Source organism: Furipterus horrens, unplaced genomic scaffold (genome assembly GCF_987537825.1).
Source record: "Furipterus horrens unplaced genomic scaffold, mFurHor1.1.pri manual_scaffold_17, whole genome shotgun sequence".
NCBI lineage: Eukaryota > Metazoa > Chordata > Mammalia > Chiroptera > Furipteridae > Furipterus > Furipterus horrens.
The window spans coordinates 107,147,754-107,173,794 of record NW_028327187.1 but is presented as its reverse complement, the minus strand read 5'-3'; the positions used below and the strand labels follow the sequence as shown (position 1 = coordinate 107,173,794).

The 26,041-nt window shown below is 40.1% G+C and overlaps 1 long non-coding RNA gene across 3 annotated transcripts in view; it reads left to right on the top strand.

Annotated features, from left to right (window-relative positions):
• The window catches only part of LOC149991781 (uncharacterized), a 66,096-nt gene that overhangs the window by 10,537 nt on the left and 29,518 nt on the right, over window positions 1–26,041 (top strand). For 2 of the 3 annotated variants that reach the window (XR_016508638.1, XR_016508639.1), the window contains exons 3-4: window positions 1,824–1,946; window positions 2,656–2,757. This is a non-coding gene — a long non-coding RNA (uncharacterized LOC149991781). Of the gene's footprint in view, window positions 1–1,823; window positions 1,947–2,655; window positions 2,758–6,742; window positions 6,792–26,041 lie in introns of those variants that run through there. The other variant, XR_016508640.1, reaches the window with a different exon arrangement.

Below are 26,041 nucleotides of genomic sequence, written 5' to 3'. Positions count from 1 at the left end.
AATTTACACCTGTTTGTTTTTACTCCACGCTCTTCGTACTATAGTGTCAGTATAGTTTTTTTTTTTTTTTTTTTTTTTTAATCATTGCTGGAATAGCTCCATGAATTCAATGTATAACTCTCTGTAGATAAATTGCCAGTCGGGGGCAATTAAGACAGTTTTAGCTTTCATTAGTAACATTGGGATGCTCTTGTTGATTTGACTTCTTGATGTGACCTCCAAAATTTTTATTTGGATATATTTTTCTATTTTTTTACTTGAGTGTTCAGCATACCTTTTATCTTCAAACAGTTCAGTTCTAATACATGTTCTTATAACATTTACTTCAAATTCCCGTCTTTCAAATGAGGAAAATAATACTGTCTCTCAAACATGACAGGATATTAAAGATGATGCTTAAAGTACCATGGAACTGAAAAGTGCTATTAAATTCATTTTTATTGAGTCTTCTCTTGTGAGCCATTATCACTTCATGCTTTTATGCTGGCTCTGGATTATCCACAGCCACCCAAAGAACAGAAAGTTCAGGTTTATTATGTGAATCATTTGGTACTTGTATCAATCAAATATCTTGGTTACAAGCAACAGTCACTCTGGTTCATTTAAATGTACAAGGAATGATTAAATGGTATCTGATGGCTCATAAAAAACCCCAGTAGGGCCAGAAAATAAGGCTTAGGAGGCTCTTCAATCAGGAGAGATGCCCCAAATCATACCCCAGTGCAGGAACCACATAGACATCATCAGTACTACCCCTGGGCCTTGGATACCCTGTGCACTACTGACTACTAGACACCACCATGAAGACTACCACACTCCCTGGAGAGCTGGTTCATTCCAGGCATGGGGCACGGAAGGTACCAGGTGAGCCTGGAGCACCCTGGGGTGCAGAAAGCAAAGAAGTACTCAAACAACAAAGGGTATACATTATAAGGACACAGGCTGGCTAGAAGGGACTCCCACTGGCTAAATTTGGGATAATTTGAGGATCACAATGAATAATGATGCTAATGGGTTATAACAAAGGTGTATCAGTGAGTCCACAGTAATACTATATGTAAAGGTGGAAGGAGGGAAAACTCTTCTTTAGAAAGGAATGTCAGCTTAAATATATAGAATGAATTCAAAAATCACCATTTTACAACCAATAATGTAAAAATTTATTTAGGCAAAAGTCATCAATGGACACTAAAACCAATGAGTGAAAGGTTGTTGGGTAGCAAGATATTCAAATAATCTCAAAGTATCACCTCACAGATTACTTATTAATTTCAAAGGGGAAAATATATCTTTACACTATATGGACCCCACCTTAAACAAATGCTCAAACTTAGCATCTCTGGGACAAACTGATACCATATGAAAAATTCAGAAATAGAAGAATGGGAAAGATATACTTAAAAGAAAACTCTCTGGGCATATGAATGCCAGACAAAGTAGACTTTAAGGAAATAATTATTGCTAGAGAAAAAGAGGACAATCCATAGTGATAAAAGAATTATCACAACAGGAAAGCATCTCTAGTAACATAGCTTTAAAATATATGAAGGAAAACTTGACTACAACTAAAACTAGAGATAGATCAATAATCTTAGTTGCACAAATTTAAACTTTTCTCATTAATTGCTAAAACAAGTAGAGATATAAAAAACTTAAATACAAGTATCCCCCACTTTTCAGAAGTTTACTTTATGCCACTTCACTTTTATGAAGGACCTACATCAGTATCTGTTTTTGCTAACTGAAAGAAATCAGAAGAAGATTTTTGCTTTTACAAAAAAGGGCAAAGAACTGAAATAATGTTCAGCATTTTTTTTTTGCAGCAAACCAACCATTATAGAAGCAGCACACACCCAAGCAGTGAGAGTGGCCCTGCCACCTCGCTCCTTTCCAAGTCCTGTTCTCAGCATCTCAGCATCCAGCTACCACCACTTTGAGCTTTGTCTGTGAGTATGTATGCTTCATCTCAATTTATGTTGTGCCTCTATTAGCAAGATATGCCCAGAGGTATCAGGAAAGTCTAAAAGAGCTTGTAAGGGAATTAGGCTTAGCATAAAACTAGATGTAAATAAGCATTTCTATGTTGGTGAACAAAAAAAAGAAAAGGCATTGTATGTATGATGAATTTACCTGGGACCACTATTCACACTATTTATACACAGAGAGAAAGAATCTTGAAAGCTGCCAAAGTTACTATTGGTTCTGTTAGTAGCAAAGTGGTCTCTTAGCATCTAGTAATGGGTAAAAATGGAAAGTCTATTGCTTGAGTGGATTGATGGCTGAAGTCTTCCAGGAACTGAACATGAAGCATTTTTGTGAGATTTTCACTACAGTTGACACTGCTGCAATGATTGCAGAAAAGTATAACTTTAATTTTGAAAGGGCACATTCTACTTTATACAGTCAGGTTTGCAGGATATTTTGAGTGCCTACAAAGAAATGTCTGATAGAAAAATGTGTGAGGCTAAGCAGTCAAGCATGCTATTGTATTTCAAGCCTTTCATATCAGCCATAGAGCAGATGATGAAACTCAACCTTGGACCTCAAAGACAAGTAGACATGAAAGAAGGTGTAGGCATTAGTGAACTGTCTGCCCTGATGGATTTAGATGACTAAATGTTAATAGATGACCCTCTTCTTTCTCCTACACTCCAGTCTCATGTACCTCCCACCACTCCAGTCTCTAGCAACTCAGCCTAACACACCATCATCACCACCTCCCAGCCTTCCAGTGTGCTTGCTGTTTTCCTAATTCTGGTAAGTGAAATTACACCATGCATACACTTTTTTACTTCATACAAACTATCTATTTATCATATGATCCTGCTTTTACTATATTTTAATGTTATTTTAAGCTTTATGTGTTATTTGGCATGATTTGATAGATTATTTGGGGGGTCTGGGAACACTCAAAATTTTTCCATATCAATTAATGGTAATTGCTTCTTTGCTTTACACCATTTCGGCTTAGGAAGGATTACAAAGGAACATTCCAGTTTTGGGTAGCAGGGGAAACCTGTACATTATTAACTAACATGACCTAATTGACCTTTGTAGAACATCTATGGAAATCTAATGGGTATTAATCAAAATAGACCAATATTCCAGAGCATAATTGAGTCACAACAAATTAAGGACTAAAGTCATGTAGAGAAAGCTCTCAGACTACAGTGGGTTAAACAAAAAAAAGTCAATAACAGAAATATACCTAGGGGGAAAAATAAGCCAAAACATGCAGTTGATGAAAAGTATTTGGGCCCATGATGATTCTGTCATGAACCAGAAGAGTGCTGAGACTGGTTGGATCATACATGTCGGTCATCATTTTTCCTGCCTGCCAAGTAGGAGTAGAGTTCTTGAGAGGGATCACATGGGTAGTGTGACAATGTTTGTGCCTCAGAACAGCCTGCAAAGAGCAGACTCTTTAAAAGGCACCACCGGATAACTTGCTGTTGTCCCCATCTGAGAGAATTGAAAAGAAGAGGGATGATTTTCTTATCCAAAATTAAGAAAATTCTACATTCTGAAATATTTACAAATTAAGTGGAATTTACTTCAAATTTTTATGGGAGCTCTGAATGCACTAAGATCAGCTATGAGTTGGTAATGGTAAAGCTAAGGGTTGGGTATGTGGGAGTTCATTATGCTAGTCTGTCTGGTACCTGTTTTAATTATTTCCATTTAAAAAGTTTGTTTTTTTTTTAAAGAAAATCACAAAGAATTGATATGGGTAACTGGCTTGAACTATGGGAATGATAAGGGTCTCTTAAAAACGGTCTTGGGCAGAAGGCAAATAAGAAGCGGGAAACCCTTCCTCCCTTTTCCACATCCAGAAACATTATCCCCAGGAGGATGTTTGGAGAAGAATGGAAAGATACCAGCCAGTTCTGAATGAGAATATATGAGTTGCACTCCAAATGAGATTGGTTTCTGATTGATTTAGAAATTAATTCCAGGGTCAGGAGTTTTAGAGGCAGCATCATAAATAACTTGCATCATGGAACTTTGTGTAATAAACTCTCTTTTGACATCTTCTTCTTTTCAGTTTGTATTTTTTAATGTATATAAAATTTCTCAGCCATGGGCCTAATGTTTTTTTTTTCTTCCTGCATCTGGTGCTCATGATACTTAAAAGGCCAATGCTCTATTTTTTGTGGGTTTGAGCGATACTTCCAGTTGAAGGGATAAAGCTTGCTTATTAATATTTGTTTAGAGGATGAGGTAATTTCACAAACCAGGGTATGAACGTCAACAGAATACAAAATCTGATGAAATTATGAATATCAACTCTAGTGAGGAGCAATTCAGTACAATTATGCAAAATTATGGTGATGTTGATATGATATAGTTTATTAATCTCTTATGAACTTCATGAATTATTGGAGCATGTATAGCATGTGGGCTATGCTTTAATAAACACAGTGTTGGAGCCATTAATCAAAGTCAAGAAAATAAAGATTTCCCCACTTATATTTGTGAAACCAAGAGATGCATTCAGCTTCCATTTATTCATGCTTTCATTCATTTGATAAATGTTCATGAAGTCTCTCTTAGTGGGCAAGCCACTTTATGTTTATTAATGTACAATTTTTAAATATCTCTGATGTCCTTCTTTGAACCCTAAAAAGAATTAGTAAGGGGAGTAAAATTTTCCGCATGAAAAACCTGAATATTAGGATTCAGTTTGGGAGCCAAGCCATCTACAGCATTTGCTGCCTCTTTGTCCCACACTGAACTCCACAGTGGGTTCATTGGGGAGGATAAATTTAAGCCTGGCCCTTACAGAAATCATGATCTAAAAATTCTCCAAACTCTGAAATATGGCTGACAACGTTCTTTGTAATCTGGTTCCTGGTGCTTCATCTCTCCAAGCCACCCATCCCCACCATCAGTTAGTTTTCTGTACTTCCCTCAGGTCATAGAATGTACCATTTTCTTTCTCACCCCCTAGATTGCCCACATACTACCTCAACTGCTTGCAGCACTCCTCTCACTTCCTCCTTCCAACAGCTGACTTTTGGGTCTCAGTTAAATTATGGGTCAGGATAGGTTAGGTCATGCTGCAGTGACAAACATTCCATATCAGTAGCTTAAAACAACAAGGGTTTGTTTCTGTCTCACACAAAATCCCTTGCAGGCATAGCCCACTCTCCAGCACAGCCCTCCCCCTTGGACGGGCTCAGGACTGCACCTGTGTCAGCATGGGCATCCATAGTCACTGCAGGCATGAGGAAAGGAGAGCTGAGTCTCACACCAATTAGGCTTTGCTCTGGCCTGGAAGTGACAGGTGTCAATTGCATTCACAACCCATTGGCAAAATAGTCACCAGGCCAAGGCCCTGCCTAACATCAAGGGGATAAAAACGTAAAATGTTTCCAAGTGCCAAGAGTGACAAAACCCAGAATTATGAATAAGCAGCACTAACATTTATCACAAGACAGCACTTCCTATTAGAAGCCCTCCCTTGCCCTCTAAACAGATGGAGCTGGTTTGTTAAGGAGTATCAATTTCTCTGTTTGGTTTTTGTCTGATTACTACCTCCCCCTTCTCCTTAAACATATCTTGACCAGTCACTTTTAATTATCAAAACAATTTCCATTCAGCTTAAATATTTAGTCCTCTTTACTCTCAAATTTCAATCTCAAGGTCAATTTAAAACTCATCTGATTCCTCTATGCCCAGGTCAGGCTTGGAGCAAAGGATGGTGCATAATCTCTTACTACACATTCCCTTCCTCCCTGTTGTAGAAACTAACTTCTCCATGTTGTTAAAGCAGAGGAAAGGTGAAGGAAAACAGCATATATCCCTTATTTTTACTGATTAACGTGCCATTCCTCTTCTTTGGTTTTCTCTGCATCTCTGACCAGCACTGGCAGTCCAACAACACACAGTCCTTTCAGCAGACTCCTCTCAGAGATGAGTCACATAGAGCATATATGTGGGTCCTTCAAAGGACCAGTATGGGTCTTCCCCACTGCATTTTTTCCTACCATGGGAGACAAGTCTTCACCTGGACCACTTTCACTCCCACCCCTCACCTCCACAAAGAAAGTGTGACCCTTGACCCTATTTATTCAGGGCACCCATTTGGTGGGGGAGACCAGAAACATGGCTCAAACCCAGCTACCTTCCAAGATGTCCATTCAACCCACAGGGATTTAAATTCTTTCCTATCCTAAATTATGGGTAAGAAAGCAGGTCTACTGCCTTCTCCTTTTTTAGCCCTGCCACTTTTTTCCTGTTCTCCTTGTTCTTCTTGACCAGGGAAGCCAGGAGCTGATTGACAAGTCCAATGGCTAAGCTAGTATCCAACCAGAGATGAAATGTCAGTCCAACTTTCCTGCCAACAGTCTCATGCAAGCCATTCTCTTGACTTTGACACACACACAGAGAAACTAGCCTGTCTTTCTGAGCACTGTGCTAACCCAAAAGGCCCCCAACATCTCTCACTCTTGGTTGTCTTATGCAGACTTGGAGGATAGAGTGAGTCTGAACTGATGTCCCTCAACAAGTCCTGAGTTGGCTGTCCCTGGCCTGTGAAAACTCTTTGACCTTAGAATGTGGGGTACTTGGTGTCTTATCTTCAGAATAGCTACAAACAACACTCTGGGACATCAGGAGAAATCCTAGACCTCACTGAGTTAAGTGCATTTCAGGGGCTCCCAGAGCCCCTGTGCTGCTTGGATCTGAGTCTTATCACATTATGTGGCTCTTGCTAAATTATCTGTTTCCTCCAATCTAGCCAATGCTAGCCAATGTGGGGACTTCCTGGCCCATCCTGGAGACCAGCTCAGTGCCCACCATATGCTGAGTGCTCAATAAGTATTTTTTTTTCACAAGACCAGACCAAATAACTTTAGTGTGGGAAGGTTTTAAGAAAACGTTTTAAAAGGATTTGAAAGAGAAGAGGTACCTGTTTTTTAAAAAAGTGGAAAATATTCCAAATAAGGGAAATAATTTGAGGAGTAACTGTGCAGATATTAAAAATCTGTGCCTATGGATAAAGTTAGGTTTATTTTAATAGAACAAAATGGTGATCACGTACTGCAATAAGAATTAGATTGCTTTTATAAAATACATAGTTTTATATATTAATTTTGTAGAATCATTTGCCTCCATTGTATATATTCAGTGAAAAAATAATAAGGTATCAATATCAAGACATATAGGCTCAATTGTTATGGCAGGACTAACCTCCTCCCACTTCCAGAAATCTTAGAATAGACTTTTCAGGTAAAGATAAACAAAGAGTGTTGCATCACACCTCATTCCTCACAGCTATCGACGCAGTTGCTGAACAGTATAATCTCCACTTTAAAGTTACTATTGGTGTTAAGGATGGGGAGAGAGAGACTGGAGTCAGGAGGTCTTCCTCCCCTGCCTCAGTACTTGTCTCATCCCCCAGAGAATAATTCAAGTGAGAGACAAATAATGTATACTAGAAATAAGATAAAGTTTATTTATGAAATACATACAAGCACAAACCTGCAAGCAGGTACCCGGCTAGTCTAAATGCCCCACACACTTGAGCCAAGGCTACAAGTGGGTATTTAATTAATATAGGTATGCCAACTATCAGGGCTTAGGGGTTATATATATATGCCTCAGCTGGCTTCTAGGTTCCCCCTCCGCTCCCTTTGGGAACAATGTACAGCTACAAAGGCTTTCTTTCTCAGTTAGTAAAAGCTTTGTCTCAGTGAAATTGTCAGAGAAGCTCCCTTTCCCAGCATAGAATCTCAAGGACTACCCCCCCCCCACTTTACCCTGTTGCTGTACAATTCCTGCTTGTGATGATCCAGACACCCAGAAATCTTAGTAAGATTGTTACAGAAGCCTCTTTTCTCAGCACAGGCTCAAGGACTCTCCCCTCCTGTGCTATTTTGTTTGCAATGCTCAGGACACCCAACAATCTTATCAAACTGAGCTTAGGTCTGCTGAGTTCATTGGTGAGACATGCCTTCCTTTGTGGTTAGCCTCCTGTATTAAGTTCTTTGTTAGATTGTAATGGCGAGGGCCCTGCCTTTATTTCCCTTCTGGCCGCTCATTCCCAGCTGCTACCTAACATTAATTCCCTCCAGTAACTCAGTATATGCTGAGTGAATTCTGAAAGTATTCAAGGCTATAAATAAATGGAATAAATGTCCTGACCAAGCTTTATAAATGCCTAATTAAAAGCATTATTCTGCCTGAAGTTCTCTGTATATAGTGCTATGTATTTGGGGTCCTTTTGTGAATATTCCAGACCAGATGTAATTTACCTGTACTTGATAGGCAGTTGTAAGTTATTCTTACAGAGATTTTTTTCAGAGTTGAGGAAAACGTGTGTATGTTTTGAACTATGTGTATTTGAAACAAAAAGGTAAAGCTGATTTTCTAGATCGCCTGTATCCACAAGAAATTCTCTTTGACTGTTCCCTTCTGGCCAAGATGGAGGCTTAGACTGACATGCTCAGTCTCCCTCTACAACTAAAAAGGAATACAACTACCTCAAAACAAAAGATAACTAGAAATTCCAGAAAATAAAACTACATGGAAGCCCAACATATGAAGTTATAAACCAGCAGTGCTTGTCCAGATGGGTAGGAGGGGCGAGACTGCGGTTCTGTCTGTGGTGGCAGCGGGCATAGCAGCGGGACAGCAAGAAACGCCAGGGGAGCAATACCCACTGCAGTCGACTCCCGGCAGCTCGCGATCTCAACGCTGGGGAAGGCAGCTCCCCCATTGCCTCGGATGGTGAGGTCCTGAGGGCGGGGGAACAGATCCCGGTCTCTCAGTAGAGAGTGATGGCAGGAATCCATCTTGGACCCCCACCCCCACACAAAGCACCACAGTGTGGCGAAAAAGGTCGCTGATCACCGCCATCGCCATGTAGTGACAAGTGCATGGGGCTCTTCCCCCTACAGCCTGCCCAGGAAGCAAAGTAAAACACAAATCTGTCAAAATGAAGGAGACAACGATTGAAATCCCGGTGATGCAGCTCACCAAGCAACAGATGCGAAATCTGACAGACGAACAAATAAAAAACCTTTCTAAGGCTCAGTTTAGAGCTATAGTTATGAGGTGGCTTACAGAATTAACAAAAGATTTGGAACAAGACAGGGAAGGAATGAAAGCTACTCATACTGAAATGAATGAAAACACATACGAGACAAGTGGTGAGGAAATAAAATCCAGAGATCAAATCAACAAAGTGGAACATAGGGAAGAAACAAACAGTCAACCAGTGCAGAAAGAGAAAACAAAAAGTAAGGAAAATGAGGAGAGGATCAGAAACCTCTGGGACAGCTATAAGCGAACGAACATTCAAATAACTGGATTGCCAGAGGGTGAAGAAGAAAAACTAGAAATTGAAAAATTTATGTGAAAAAATAATGAAGCAGAACTTCCCAAACTTGGGGAAGGAAATAGACTTACAGGTCCAGGAAGCACAGAGAGTCCCAGAAAAACTGGACCCAGGGAGAACCACTCCAAAACACATCATAATCAAAATGTCAAAAATTAAGGATAAAGATAGAATACTAAAAGCAGCAAGAGAGAAGAAAAGAATCATGTACAAAGGGGTTCCAATTAGACTATCCGCTGACTTCTCAAGGGAGACCCTGCAGGCAAGAAGGGACTGGCAAGAAATATTCAAAGTAATGAAAATCAAAAACCTACAGCCACGAATACTCTACCCAGCGAAACTGTCATTCAGAATAGAAGGTCAGAGAAAGTGCTTCCAGGACAAGTAAAACTGAAGGAGTTCATCAGATCCAAACCACTATTATATGAGATGTTAAAGGGACTGGTTCAGAAGAAGGAGGATCAAAACTATGAACATTAAAATGAAAACTGCATCACAAGAACCAACAACAGAAGCTAGGGAATCGAAACAAAGGCAAACTAAATAGGCAACGAGAGTGGAAAAGAACTATAGGTATGGGGAACATACTGGGGGAGGTCAGCAGGGGGGAGAAAGGGGAGAGGGAGGGAGATGGTATAGAAATTAAGAAGCATAGTAGGAGGGAATGGAATAGGCAGGAAGAGGTTGAGAAGAACTATATGTATAACCAATGGGCATGGACTAAAAGGGGGGTACAACTGGAGGGAGGGGGGCCACCGGGTGGAGGGGAGCAGAGGGAAAAGAAATTGGAACAACTGTAACAGCATAATCAATAAAACATATTTAAAAAAAAGAAATTCTCTTCTTGGATCATTCTATGCTCTTTGACTCCTTTTGAACATAATCAGTGGACTGATTCATGACTGTTGTGACAAATGGCAAGGCTTGAGTACAGACTCAGTTAATGGCTTCTGCATGTGGAAAGTTGCCAAGTGGTACTCTGTTTTCCTTTAGACTGACTGACTGGCTGTGGTTAAAGATGAACTACAGAAATAGGTTATTTGAAGAATCTGTTTTACATCACTTCTGTTGCAAATTGCCATTCTCTCTCCATTATTACTTTTTGGAATGAAAATTCAAGCTGACATTCCAAACAGCTTTGACTTTTCCCTTGGTGTTTCCTTGACCTCTTTTTTCTTAACATCCTAAAAATTCTACACATATTTCCCGAAGTATTTCATCCTGCCATCCCATGGTTTTCCCCCTTTGGCCCATTTTACACATCTTTCATGAGACAGTTACAAGCAAAGCAAGAAAAAGGGAAGCCTTCAACTAGACAGGCTCATGATGCTTAGAAGGAATTCTTGGTTGATGCCTCTGAAACTGTCGATATTCATTATTTGAATGCAGAACTCCATTGCTATCTGAATCAAATCTATTCCTGAAAACATGTTGGAGGATATCAAATATGCAGATAAAGGAAGCTCATCTAAAAGCCACAACCAGTTTTCTCAAGTACTACTAAAATACTATCAAAGCCCTCTATAACCATCTACCAAGGATCTCTTCATAATGTAAAAACATTTAAAACATCAACTACCTAATTATCAAATGATAATAGTTATTGACCAATGGAAAAGTTGCCTAAGCAGTCCGGTGGCCAGATGAAAGAGATAGAAACTTCAGTTATGCTTGGGGTTTGGGCGTGAGTGGAAGATTGAGTGGGAAAGTAGATGCCTCACATCCTACAAGTCCAAATACAAGGAACTGGAGGACAGCTTTCTCTGATTGGCATGTGAGAGTCCAAAAGTGGGTGTGGCTCTGAATGTCATCTGAAGGTGTGGATAAAACAATATAAAGGGAACAAAAGCTCTCAGAGTAAGAATCTTTCATAGTCTCTTTGCTTAAGGTTATACAGCTCCAGATAGCATAAGAGAGGGTTTGTCATTGCATTTCTAGAGTGCCATGCTTCCTTCAATCTCATGGTCACACTCACTGCAGCAATGTTTTTGAGGATGTGATCCACAGTTTCTTTTGAAGATTCAGCACATAGATCCTCTTGTTCCCTTTCCTCCAAATGATGATGAACATGAAGCTCAGTGAGTACCACTTTCCAAGAAGGGAAAACATTTTCACTTAATGACTGGGGACACTGATTCTGGATTTTGACAGCACACACTTAAACAACATCCATCTTTAGCAGGAAGCAGTTGAGATAGAACTGCTACACAGTATACATCCTCTTACGTGGACTCACAACTTAAACAAGCTTTCTGGTGTTTGCTTGCTGATGTGCAATAGCAGGTTTTTTGTTCAAACAATACATCTGGAATAAACATTTTTACAAGTCATTTTAATGAGCAGTTGGATCATAAAGAGTTCAGATAATGAAGGATACCTGGTTGAATTAAACCTCTACTTTGTTTCAGGTCTAGGCCTGGGGTCTGGGTCTATAGTAATCAACACAATAAATATGCAGTGCCCTTGTGGCCTTAATAGCTAATGAGAGAAACAATGAACCAGCAAACAAATAAAATGTTTAACCAGTGCAAAGTGTGATAAACATGGAGAGAGGAAAACAACGGATGCTATTAGAGAGAATAATGTAGGGATGGAGAAGGAGGGAGTGCCCTTCTGAGAAGGTAACATTTTGTTTTCGTTTTTATGAAACATTTTGTTTTAAGTTTTCTATGGAAATGTTTAAAGTGCAAGAAAGTGCCACGAAGAAAATACCCACATTTCCACCACCCAGAAATAATCTCTTTGCATTGTGGCATTGCTACTTCCAATTCAAGCTTGTGAAAGATCTATTTCACAGTTGCAAGGAGCAGAGGATTTAACGGAGAACTGAGGGTAACCAGTAAAGGGAAAGTGAAAAAGGATTTGGACTGCAACGGGTCTTGGACATGATTGAGTAAGTGGATGAAGGAGAGGGAACCAAATAGGATGAACCCCAAGTGTTGGGCTTAATCAAACAGGCAGTGATGCTGTCATTAGGAGGATGGGAAGAGGGGGTTTGAAATGGGTTGGAAGTGAGTAAAGGAGACCAAGAGTTCAATAATTATGAAGATGCATGTGAAACACCTAAGCCATTGGAGAAAAGCTTCTGAGGCACAGAAGAGAGGATGTTAATTTGGGATGTTGCATGCAGACACTATTTAAGGCCTGGAGAATGGAAGAGATCACCTGGGGACAAAGTTTAAGGAGGAGAAATGGGGGCGGGACTGAGCTCCAAGAAAAGACAGCATGGTATTGGATTAGAGGAAGAGCAGCTGAGCTAAAAGCATGAAAATGACTAATCACAGAAGTAGGAGGGAAACCTGGTAAGTTCTGTGGTAGGCAGAACAGTGCCCTGAAAATATTCAGGTCTTATTCTCTGCAATCTGTGAAAGTATGACCTTAAATGAGAAAAGGAACTTTGCTGATGGAATTAAGGTTATAGACCTTAGACAAGGGGAGCATGCTGGATTCCCAAGTGGGCCCAATGTAATCTCCTGGGTGCTTAAATTGAAAGAGGAAGGTAGAAGAGGTGGTCAGAGAGAGGTGGTGATAGAAGAAACAGCAGGAAAGAGTCAAAGTGTTGGGGGACTTGATTTGCCATTGTTGGCTTTGTTGATAGAGGAAGGGGATTTTGAACCAAAGAATGCAGAAAGCCTCCAAAGCTGTGAACTGCCTCAGCTGACAGCCATTAGGGAAACAGGCTACCAGCCCTACAACCACCGGGAACCGAATTCTGTCTCCAACCTCGATAAGCTCCGAGAAGGTTCTTCCCCAGAGCTTCTGGAAGGAAACCCATCACTGCCACCACCTTGACTTTAGCCTGGTGAGAACTGGGCCAGAGTCCTGACCTACAAAACTGTAAGATAATACATTTTGTTGTTTTAAGCCTATAAGTTTGTAGTAAATTGTTATGGCAGTTAATTCTCAAAAAATAATAGCTACTATTACTCTCCTTTTTGAGACCGTCTTCCTGATTCAGTAAGAATGGTAACAAGAGAATTGCTTCTCTCATTTATGGCCTGGGTGAGTCCTTACAAGGTTAACTAAACTCCTTACATCAGACATCAGAGGCAATGGTTGATAAGTTTCCCATTATGTCAGCCTGTCTTAATTAATGTCCAGTTGTCAGCTGAAGATACAGGGGTGCCTCCTGCATGCCGAACAAGGTGTGATGCTGTCTCCTTACCTCAGTTATGTCCAGGTCATCCCCAGTCCATCATCAGAGTTCCTCTCCCAGATGATGCCTCCCCTTAAGAGAAGCAGAGTCACATACAAAATAAAGAAGTGCTGAGATTATTTTGTGCTCCCTGCCTAAATGTCAGGCTTTGACAATTATTCCTTCCCTCTTGTTCTTTCAACATGGATAGTCATCGTTCCTGAGAGCTTGAATTTACTCATCTATTAAACAGAGCCACCCAGGGACAACCTGCAGCTCTTTGTCTTAAAGCAGTGCTTCTTAATTCTGGGTGCACATTAAAAGCAGTTAGAAAGTTTGTGTGTGTTTTTTAAATACAGATATCAGGCCCCACTATAGCTCAATTGAACCAGAACCTCTGGGTGTAGGGGCCTGGGCATGGGTACTTTTTAAAAAAGCTCCAGGTATTGGCAAAGTGATGTTGGAGAAGCACTGCCTTAGGGCATTTTCCCTTTCACTGCTAAGATCACGGGAGGCACCCATTCTGCCCAGATACCTATTAAAGTCTAAACTCTGCAGAACTAATGGACAGAGGGATCCAGAGTGCAAAGCACTCCCATAGAGACTGTGGGAAGAGACATCTGGAGTCAAATATCTCCAAGTGGGGATGGAGGTCTCAGCTGCAGCTACCTTCACTATGCTCTGTGTCATCAGGGAAATAGGAATGAGCTAAAGCTTGGAAGGCAAAGATATTTTACTCTTTCATAAGCGTGATTCAGGATATTCTCTCTTTTATTTTATTTATTTATTTATTTATTTATTTTAGCTGAACAAGAAAAGTACATTGATTCTACTTGCACAACATGGCAGAAAAAAATGCTATCCATCTGTCTTAGTCAGTTTGGGCTCCTCTAACAAAATACCACAGACTGGGTGGCTTAGATAACAAACATTTCTTGCTCACAATTCTGGAGACAGAAAGTCCAATATCAAGATGCTGCATGATTCTGTTCCTGGTGAGAACTCTCTTTCTGGCATAGAGATGGCCACCTTCTTGCTGTGTCCTCACATGGCTAAGAGAGGAAGTCCTAGGGCCCCTTCTTCTTATATGGGCATTAATCCCATCAGGGGCTCCCCCTTCATGACCTCATCTAAACTTAATTACCTCCTAAAGGCCTCACCTCTTAACACCATCACATTGGAGACAGGGCTTCAGCATGTGGATTTTGGGGGAACACATTCAGTCCATATCACCATAAAATTTTCTGAGAATCTGTAAATTAAAATGATCAATGTCTTCTAGGTGCCCCTGGAAACCCACATAGCCAGAGATTAATAGAAGTGGTAGGAAATCTGGTCTTTGGAGTCCTTGGCTAAGAATGACAGGACTGTTGTTGCTGTGATAGGCAGAATGTCCCTCCAAAGATGTCTATGCCTTCATCACTGGAATCTGTAAATATGTTACATGGCAAAAGCGACATTGCTGATTAATTAAGGCTATAGGTCTTATAGGGAGATTATCCTGGATTTTCTGGGTTGGTTCAGTTTTATCATGTGAGTCCTTAAAAGCAGAGAACTGGCTCTGGCTTGAGACAGAGAAGATGTTGCAAAGGGAAAGCCAGAGAGACTCAAAGCATGAGAAGGACTCTGTGCACCATCACAGGAGTGAAGACAGAGGAGGCAACACAATGAATGATGCCCACAGTCAGTAAGGGCCTGGGGACCTCAACCCTATTAACTACAAGGAACTGAATTCTGCCAACAACCTGAATGAGCTCAGAAAGGAATTCTTCTCCAGAACCTCTGAAAAAAGAGCTGAGGCCAGCTGACACCTTAATTTGTGCCTTGTGAGACCCGGAACAGAGAAGCAAGGGAAGCTCGCCCAGATTTCTAAAATACAGAACTATGAGATGATAAATTTGTATTGTTTTAAACTGCTAAATTTGTGGTAATTTTTAAAGGCAGCAATATAAAACTAATATAACTGCCAAGGAATGTTTTGAGCTATTTTCCCATTGATAAATAATTTTAGTGACATTAACTTTGATTGTTGAACACAAACCACAAGTTGAGAGATGAAAAACCTATCAAGTTTTGGTGGTCAGTTTACTCCTGGAACATTTAGCTTGTTGACTTTCCAAAGATGAGTTGTAATGGTGACAACTTGGATTATGTTCCTTTCTACAAAGTCCTCAAGGACAATAAAGGGGAAATGCTGATGGGTTTAGAAATTATGATTCCTGGACAGGCTTATTGTAAAAATATGATACAGAACTATGACTACTGTGAAAAAAAAAATAAAGTCAAATGAAATGCATGGTTTGAAACAGAAGTTTAACTATAATCAAGACAATTTTCTCCTGTAATAGACCTATGAGAACAGTGGAGACTTTGAGCAGTTTATCTTGGTTTTTTACCATGGATATTATGCCGAGCAGCTGGCACATCCACAGCCTTTTTGGTCTTCTCAATCTCCCAGCAACAGATTTTTATCTTCTAACCAGGGGCTCATTAGGAAAATGCCTGAATTTTAGAATCATAGCATGATCCTTTAAAGGGCTTCCTTCTGAGCATGTTTTATTAACTCCAACAACAGAAACCAACTCTACTTATCTTAAGCAGAAGATGAATTTATTGCAATAATTTATGGAACAGCTCACATGATTATAGGAAGGTTGGAGAATCAGCTCTGAAAATGGGCGGAAAACAAAAGAATCCAGGCAGTTCAGTCTGCTAAAATTACGTCACAGGAAGAGTTGATTAAAGAAGCAACCTCTGAGCCACAGATGCTGCCCACAACTCTGTCACCTTTCGGAGGCTGGCTACTGTGGCTATAGCTGCAAAAAATTTTAAACTGTGTCCTATTTCTATCTCCAGAGCCAGAATCCCAAGTGGAAGGATTTAATTTTCTCAGTTTAGATAATATGAAAATAATTGTAGTCACCAAGAGTTGGGAAAAGCACATATTTTAGTTTCCTTGGTAGGAGGCAGGACTGTACTTCCCTCCAAGACTTACACTGTGGGCAATTCACCACACGGAGAAAAAAGGGTGCAAGGCGGAGCTCTCCAGCCCTTTGGCTTTCAAACATCCCTGAAAACTCACCGTCTCATGTGTCTAAAAATATATCTTTTAAATATATACATGTATAATGCCCCCACTTCAAATAATGCAACTTACCCTATTCCCAAAGAAAACAACCCCATATTTCATCAGTCACTTCTTCTAGCTGAGGGAGATCTATTACTGTCATCATCTCTTCTGCCCTTCTCAAGCTCAACACAATCTATGTGCAATAGTGGGGTAAAGGAAGAGGAAAGAAAAGGCAGTAACTTCAAATGTGCAAATATATGCATGGTACAGTGAGAAAAAGAATATGGGTAGAGGCAACTGATCATGAGGTATTTCAAACGTCCCTCCTGTGTTACTCATTCCATGTTCCCATTGTCTTCAGTCCCACCCTGGCTGGATGCAGAGATATGCTGGTAAATGTTTACCAACCAGCTCTCTGGAAAAAAAAATAAAGTATTCATTATAAATTGTACTGCCAAAAAGGATGTTTAGCAAACAATTAATTTACAACTAATAATAAAAGTACAATGTCCTTTATTGTAAATTCCATATAGCCAATACATTCTCAAAGGTTGGTGCTTTATTATCTTTTTTACCAACCTCTGGTTGTAGTTCAACCATCATTTGACAAGTACCAGACTACAAATAAAGGCTTGATTACTGTACAGTTCAGCCAAGAAGTTGTTTGAGCCAATAACTAATGCATATAGTTCTGATATGGATATCAGTTGATAATTTTTTGCATTAACAAGGAAAAAAATGAAGATATATGATGGAACTTTATTTATTCATCAATGACATGAGCAACTGTTTTACTAAATCAGATAAGTTTTCAAATATTAGAAAGATATTACCTCAAATTTTTGTTCTGTTCACAATATAATAGCTACAGATACAACCCAGTGTTTTTAAGTATATTTTATTGATTATGTTGTTACAGTAGTTCCAAATTTTCCCCTTTGCTCCCCTCTGCCCAGTACCCCCCTTACCTCCAGCAATCCTACTCCCCTTAGTTCATGTCCATGGGTTGTGCATATAAGTTATTTGGGTTCACCCTTTCTTATATTATTCTTAACTTCCCCCTGTCTATTTTGTACCAACAGATTATGCTTCTTAATCCCTACACCATATCCCCATTTCTCCCCCTCCCCCCTCCTAGCTGATAACCCTTCAAATTATCCCCATACCTATGATTCTGCTTCTATTCTGGTTTGCTTAGTTGGATTTTGTTTTTATTTTTTAGATTCAGTTGTTGATAGTTGTGAGTTTGTTGTCATTTTACTGTTCATGGTTTTGATCTTCTTTTTCTTAAGTAAGTCCCTTTGACATTTCATATATTAATGGCTTGGTGATGATGAACTCCTTTAGCTGTACCTTGTCTGGAAAGCACATCATCTGTCCTTCCATTCCAAATGATAGCCTTGCTGAATAGAGTAATCCTGGTTACAGGTTGCCTTTCATCACATTGAATACTGCTTGCCAGTCCCTTCCTGCCTGCAAAGTGTCCTCTGAGAAATCAGCTGTTAGTCCTATAGGTACGCCCCTGTAGGCCATTCTCCGCCTCTCTCTTGCTGCCCCCAGGACCCTGTCTTTATCTTTCACCTTTGGCATCTCAATCATGATGTGTCCTGGTGTGCTCCCCTCTAGGTCCAGCTCACCCGGGACCCTCTGTGCTTCCCGGACCTGTATGTCCATCTCCTTCACAAAATTTGGGAAGTTTTCCTCATTTTTTTTCAATTCTTGCTTTCTCATTCTGCACTGGTTGACTGTTGTTTTCTTCCTTGTGTTCCAAATTATTAATTTGAACCCCAGTTTCCTTCCCTTCACCATTGGTTTTGTGTGGATTTTCCTTCATTTCACTTAGCATAGCCTTCACTTCTCTTATGCATTTGCTGTACTCAAGCATATCTGTCAAGCCTCTGAGCATCTTCATCACCAGTGTTTTGAATTCTGCATCGGTTAGGTTGTCTATCTCCTCATCTGTGAGATTGGCCATCTCCTTGTCTCTTAGTTCTCCCACTGGAATCTTGATCCATTCTCCCTTTTGGATCATACTTCTCTGTCTCCTCATTCTGACAGGCTCCTGTTTGCCTCCACGTCCCAGGTAGAGTTGTCACTCCTGTTACGTTGTAAGGGGTGGAGCCTTAGGGATTCATCAGTACAGGGTGACCTGTTTCACCATGTTGTGGCGCTGCATGTGGGGGAGGAGTCCGAGAGAGAACAGCCACCTGCCCATCACTAGCCCCTTTTCCAGGCACCTCTCCCACTTCTGCACCAGACTGGCACCCCTCTAGCTGCTGCCCTGGCTGTCGTTCCCAGTGTGTGTGGATCTGAGGACATTCTAGGACCATGGGGGCCCCTTAAACAAGCAGACTCTGCTGAGAGACTGGCAGTTTCTGCCTCCACCCCATCCCCCACTGGCCTGCAGAGTCAGAAGCAATGAGGTTTGATTTTACACGGTACTGGGACCATGAGCTTTGAGGTCCAGTGAGGAGCTGGGAATGCTTCCAGGTGTCCCTCCTGACTTTTTAAAATGTGTGACTGTGCTTTCCACTGGTCTGCTGCTGCCACTGCTGCTGCCGCCACCACACCGCATCCTTCCACCCTGGCTCCACCTCTCCTAGCTGTCTGGATGAGTATTTCTTCTTTATATCTTTGTTTACTGGACTTCCATGCAGTTTGATTTTCTGGAATTTCTGGTTGTTTCTAGTTTTGAGGTAGTTGTATTCCTTCTTAGTTGTGGAGGGAGATGCAGTATGTCTGTCTACGCCTCCATCTTGGCCGGAAGTCTCTATAACCCAGTTTTAAGTTTAATTGTATTATTATAATTTTTCCATCACTTTCTTAAGTCTAGACCATCAACAAAATATGTATCCTGACTTGATCCATTGAAATATATTTTATGTATTAATATTTAAAGAATACATAAACAAGCTCCTAGTTAACATTAAAATTTTTTATATTTTTCTTTTTTCTGATTGAACTTTAACTTCCATATAGAATTCTGGGCTAATAAATATATAATTTTTACAAGTTTATTTTATATTCTATTATTCTTCTCAGTAAATACACACACACACACACACACACATACACACACACATTGGGATTTTAAACTTCACCTCTAACTGTTAAATATATTCTTATGGATTGAATTATTACAGTTATTATTTCTATACAGTCAGCAAACAACATAAATGTAAATATTAATAAATAGTCATTAAACGTAAAAGACAAATTTTAGTTGAAATTGCATTTTTTAGTAATATGAAAGGGGCTGATTTTTTTAAATTAGTTCATGTATCCATGCATGAATATGACTTATTGCTAGAATGAGGCAGTGTTCAGCAACCATTCAACAATTTATTCCTATTTTTTTATTGTTACAAATTAAGTACTGAGAAACCTTACTCACATAAATAAGTATGTAGGAATGGAGGAGTGTTGCTATACATACTGTGTGTCACTCAGTTTGTTAAGATCTATGTGCTAAATGTTACTGACTAGTGACAAAAATTGTTTTTAATGATGTTTCAACATTCAGCTCAAAAGTTTTCCAGTTTTGTCAAAAAAGAAGATTTAGATTTAGAACTATATGATTTGAGAAATCAGTTGTCTTCTAGTCTTTGCATCATTTACTTTCTCCATTTTTGAAAATATACTGTGAAGACATTAGTATGATTTACAACACAACTACTAATTTTACTTGTTCTTTCTCTATCAGGCATCTCATTTAGCCTTTATACTTAGAAAATTTTAGCAAATACTTTTAGGTATTTGTCACTATGATGTTATTTATAACATCACATACTTTTATGTCATCACATACTTTAATTATATTTTCATCAAAAGCTTGAAACTGCAGCTTTAGCTCATCCAAGTTATGGAAAATGTATCATTTGTATGGGAAAGCCCATCCTCATTGTCAGACTAACTGCTCAAATCAGTTTGCCTCTGTCTTTCTCTATGTGGCCTCCCATATTGTCATGGGCTTCTCACAGTGTGGTGATCTCAAGGTAGTTGCTCTTCGTACTGGACAGCGCCTTTCAAGAGGCAGAAAGTGCCAGCCAGTTAAGGGTTACACCTAAAACTGGCACAGTATCACTTTGCCCTATTCTATTGATCAAAGCAGTCACAAAACCCACCAGATTCAAGGAGTGGAGAAAAACACTCTACCTCTCAGGTAGAGTCACAGTGTTGCATTTCAGAACACTATTGATATCGTTATCATTGCAGCCATCTTTGAAAAATACAATTTGCCATAGCAAGTTCCTGAGAACATATTTCATCAATACTCAGGAACTGAGGAAACAACCTGGGAATGGGTTCATTTCCCACAGGCCTTATCATGAGGTGAACTGCTGTCTGTTCTCCATTAATCATCTGACCAATCTGATTAACAGGCCACAGTGACTTTCAAGGTCCTCAGAACTTAGTGCTGTTGTAGAGCCAGTGTCCAGCAATCCTGCATAGATATACATATCTCCCTTTTCCCAGTACACATTTACTGTGGTCAATAATGGAGTTTCTGATGAGAGCTAGAAGGAAGATCCAGGATGTAATGGGGTAAATCTTTGCAGTGTCCTTTCTTGGATCACACAGCCTTCCCTTCATTCAAGGAGCTTTGGTCTGAGCGTAGGGCGACTCAGGTTTTAGAACCGGGTGAGAAGCCTGAACTTAGTATTTTTCTCTTTGGGTACATGCCAAGATAGGGAGTTTTGTTGTTGTTGTTGTTGTAGTAAAAGTCAAATAGGGCCTTAGTAGACTACCCAGGACCTTTAGACTTGGTGATCCCACGATCAGTCCATTACTGCCAAAGATCCCTGTGGCTCAGACTCTTCTGATTCCCACTCTGGTAAGCATGAACATCTTGCTTCTGGTGTTGAAGTAGTGATCCCTGGCCTCTGTCGCTCTTAGATATTCCTAATATATTGATATTGGGAAGCCTATTACAAACTAAGGGAACAGAAAGCACTTCAAAGGAGTTAGGGAGAGCTGAGAAGTAAGAACTAAAAAGGAGCTATGCAGAGCCATGTGGAATTGAAGCACAGATGAGGGTGCCATGGTGGGCTAGGCTTCTTGTGTTGAATGAAGGGAGTTTAAGGCACCATGATATTAGTCCTAGTGGCCTTAAGGCAGATAATGGTAATGGCATGTGTGTTGCAGGAAGGTGAGGGAAATGGCTGCTTGCCATTTCTTTCCTGCCAGGAGACAAACGATCCCACCTCATGAGTGAGGATTTCACTCTTGACTCTGCCAAGGGAGATGTATCAGTCCAAGGAGGAATGAGTCTTCAAAGAGTATATTATTCTGGGTGATTATAGATGATTATTTTATTTTATTTTCTGTTTTACCAGTGGCTGCCAGAGTCCTCCCCTTAATACTGCCTTCAGCCCCAACTAGGACAAATAACTTATTCCAGATAGCTCCTATTTTCCTAAGGCTATTTGTTGCAACTCATGCCCAGGTAGCAATTTCTATATGAGTCGAGGTTTATGGCTGTAAGCAGTAAATTTTGGATAGTTCCCACATTCAGTGGGAGTGCTGGAGAAACAGTCTTAGAAAGAGGCTTGAAGATAAAGGAGTGAATATGGCAGAACTATCACCAAATCATGCCATAGAAAAGTTTGATTAGGACACCAGCATACCACTCAGTCAGCCCAATACTGACTGAGTCTTCTCTCAGGCACTGCTTCTGTTTAAGTGGGCAGGCCACTACTGTCAATCTGGAATCAATTCTAATAAATTTTAACTATCTGATGCTCCTTTTCTCATACTCAAATGGCCTGCTTTAATGCATGTGCCCAAGCTGTATCTCTCCATGAAGGTAAGTGTTGGTCCTTTCTGTGAGGGAAGGCTGGAAGAGGTGCAGAATGACTGAACCTTTAAACATAAGAAGTGAGTATATTTGTTGGTCAAAAATGAAAATCTATCCCAGCAAATAACTCACAGGATCCCATATTTATTTCCATGGAAGAATAGCCTTTATGTTAGTCAAAATAAGGTTCAGCTGTGACTAACAAAACCCCAAAAATACAGGAAAGCGGTTTTGTTTTCCTTCCTCAGAAATATAGGCAGTCCAAGTCTAGTGTGGTGACTCTATGGACAAGGCTCTTAGCAACACATAGCTTTTGCCTCATGTTCCAAGATGGCGACTCCTGCTCCAACCATTACATCTGCATTGCACCTAGGAGGAAAGAGGAAAAGGGAAGAAAGAAGTAGCTGACATCTGCCTTCAGGGATACTTACCCAGGAATCATAAGCACTGCTTTTGCTTAAAGAACCTTAACCAGAATTTACCCACTGGGGCACCATTAGTGGCAAAAAGTGGGTATGAATGAAGCTGGTTAAAATTTAGAAGCTTTATTACTCAAGAAAGGGGGAGGGAATGAATATTGGGGGACATCTAGCTCTCTCTGCCACTTTTAAGACACTTTTACATTTTCCAGTGGAGAAACTACTTTCTACCTTTTCTGTGCTCTTATTACCCCCAAGTCACCATTGTGTAGAAGCTAATCAAAGGAAAAGACTTGCTTGCCACCCTTCAATCTCAGGGCTTCTCAAGACATCATATAATCTACTCAACCACATTTCCATTGCTGATGCTTCCATTTGCTATTCTTTCTCAATACAATTACCTCATTTTCCATTTTCACTGCAGAGCCTACTTTCTTTGCAATCTACGAAATCATTGATGTCGATTACACATTATCTTTAAGTCCTCTTTCTCTTTCACTCTTTTTATCAATTTTTTCAAGGATGCTTTCTTATTGAACTGATACCTAAGCCCCAAGTCATGTCCAGTTTTGCAATGACTTACAAAAAATAAGAGTGACATAAAGTCTAGGGTGCTTTAGGGCCATAGAGATTAAACATGAGGAAGTTTCATTGCAGCTTTAAAAAAAAATCCTAATAGATGAAAACATGCTTTTACGGAAAAGAGATATCTGGATCTGAATAACTGATTTTCTAGGGACCTACCTATTTTAAAAATAAAAACAATCCTTCATAGTGATAATAATCTTGTACATTAATTATATGTGGAGAGCAAGTAATGTTAGTCATGTAGTATTATCTATATTTACATACATTTATACATTTATTTATATAGATCTATATTTATTTACTATAGATAGATATATGCCTCCCTGGCTTTATCTCTATGTCATATGATGAAAATGTAATTCAGAAAAAGCACAGGAGGGGGAAATATTTGTGAAATTAATTGACATAGGATGTACTATGAATTTCTGTTTTTTTTTTAAATTATTTTCATCACCAACCTATTTCAAAATGGGTACCCTTGTAGGAAAAAACAAAGTATGTCACTTCCAAATTCAAATGTTTTGCCCCTCACTTATTTTTAGCAGGAAAATACCAGGAATGCTTCACTTCAATTGAAGTAAAATGCATACTTAGCCAGTCACATCTTCAGTAAAAAACGAGTTGGTGGCTTATACAATAAGAACTTTATTTTTTGGACATTTATGCACAGAAACTGTGAGGGCCCTGTCCCTTACCCATATTCCCTTGGATTCTGCATTTCAGCACATGAGCCAGTTTCCAACCAGCCGATCACTGCATTCCTTTGTTGGGGTGGGGGGATTTTCCTGCAAAGTACACTTTGCCTGCTGGTGCAGCAGGCAGCCCTCAATCACAGAAGGAGGGGAGTTGGTGCATCAATGCCCCAGCTCCCCGGATGAAGCTCTGGTCACTCTGGGGCATGTGTTCTCTTCAGACTCCCAGAGCTTCCTCTATGAGATTGAGCTCCAGTTACTCAGAGTGGTAACTGCTTCACAACCTCTGCCTTCCTGCCTTTATCTCTTCTCCCCAGTCCTGTGCTGGTGTTTCCCTTTCGGCCCAAACAAGCTACCTTTATTTGAATCCTGTCTCAGAGTCTGCTGCTGGGAAAAGAGAAGAAGACAGAGCAAACAAAAAAAAATGCTTATTAATATGCATACTATCTGAACATTTGCCTAAATCATTACTTCTGATTTAGACAGAGGAATCTGGATTATGTGGGGTTTAAATTAAGTCAAAATAAATAATTTGAATCATGATTTAAAAAGCTAGATATATAGATTTATTTTAAATCATTGTTGGTAAGTTTTGCCTAGCTCTCCATATATTCATCAAATATGACCCTCAATATAGCCCTCCACTATACTCATCAAAACTCAGCTTTGAAAGTGTCTCGATGAAGAGACTCCACAATGTAGTATTCTCTCCTCCAATAATGTCTGGCCCTGTGCTGGATTGAGGTTCATTGCCTATTGATTTGGCTGTAGGTTTAGTTTTGAAAGCACATATGGCATTTTAAGTGATTATTCATCGTTCTAATAGAGTAGCTAGGATTTAAATGTAGCTCAGTCTGAATTCAGAAACCAAACTCTTAACTGCATGCAGAACCATAGTGCTAGAGGGAGGGCTGCTCGAGCTATTCTGTGGGCTGTGGCTGTGTTAATCTCACTGGAGTAAGGAGAGCAAATAGGGGATTAAGAAAGGGCAGGTGCCTGAGTCACCCAGGGCAGTTCCAGGTCACATGTGCATCAAGGCTATGTGACATTTAGATGGCTCAGGTCACCCCAAGCCAGATTATCTTTTAGTCCTTGTGTGGCCAGGCCACATGCACTTGAAAGCCCTCATGCATCCTCTTTATCCTTCAGAAGAAAATAGATGATGAGTATTTGGTTATGCATGAAACAAATAGCCTTGCCCTGCTCAGCCACAGCACAGAGAAGCCACAGAATGTTCTTCAGTGACCCCACAGACTCTAGAAGGAAGTGCACTTTCTCTCCTCTCCCTTCCCCTCTCTCCCCCTCTCATTTTCTCCTTGTCATTCTGTCTCCCTCCCTCCCTCCTTCCCTCCTACACACCTTTCTCTTTACTACCTTTTATGCAGCAAGAAAGCTCTGAACTTTAAAAACAGACATTCTTTGACATGTCTCTGGGTAAAGTCATGTGACACAGAGCTGCCCCTCAGACAGTTTTTGCAGCTCCTACCTCTCATGTACCCACCCACCTTGTGTCTGGGTCTCTAGAGTTCCCAACACATCAATAATTAGGTCAAATGCATCAAGTCTCCCAAGGAAGAGTCACTTGTCCTAAAAATCTGATTCCCAGAAGCACAGCAAGTGATTTCAACTTAAATATTTACTGGGATCAAAAGTTGGCAAATAACCATGATGTTTGAGGCAAAGAGATTGTTACATAACCATCCTTCAGCGGAGACCATGAGATCACGTGTTTGCCTATCTAATCGCTGATCAGGGACATGTTTGATTACAGATAATGTGCTCAGTGGCCCACAACTTAATTACTGAGTGTCTGAATCAACAAAGCTTTCAGATGTAGGTCTTGCCTAATGGTGCATCTGCTAGAGATCATTGCCTCTCTTTGGCCTTTAAACGAAAGTTCTGGGGGATACAATGAGCCATTGCCAGTGCTGTTATCTATGACCTCTCATTGAAATACATGCCAATTCCCACGGTTTATTTTTCAGCCAGCAATAGGC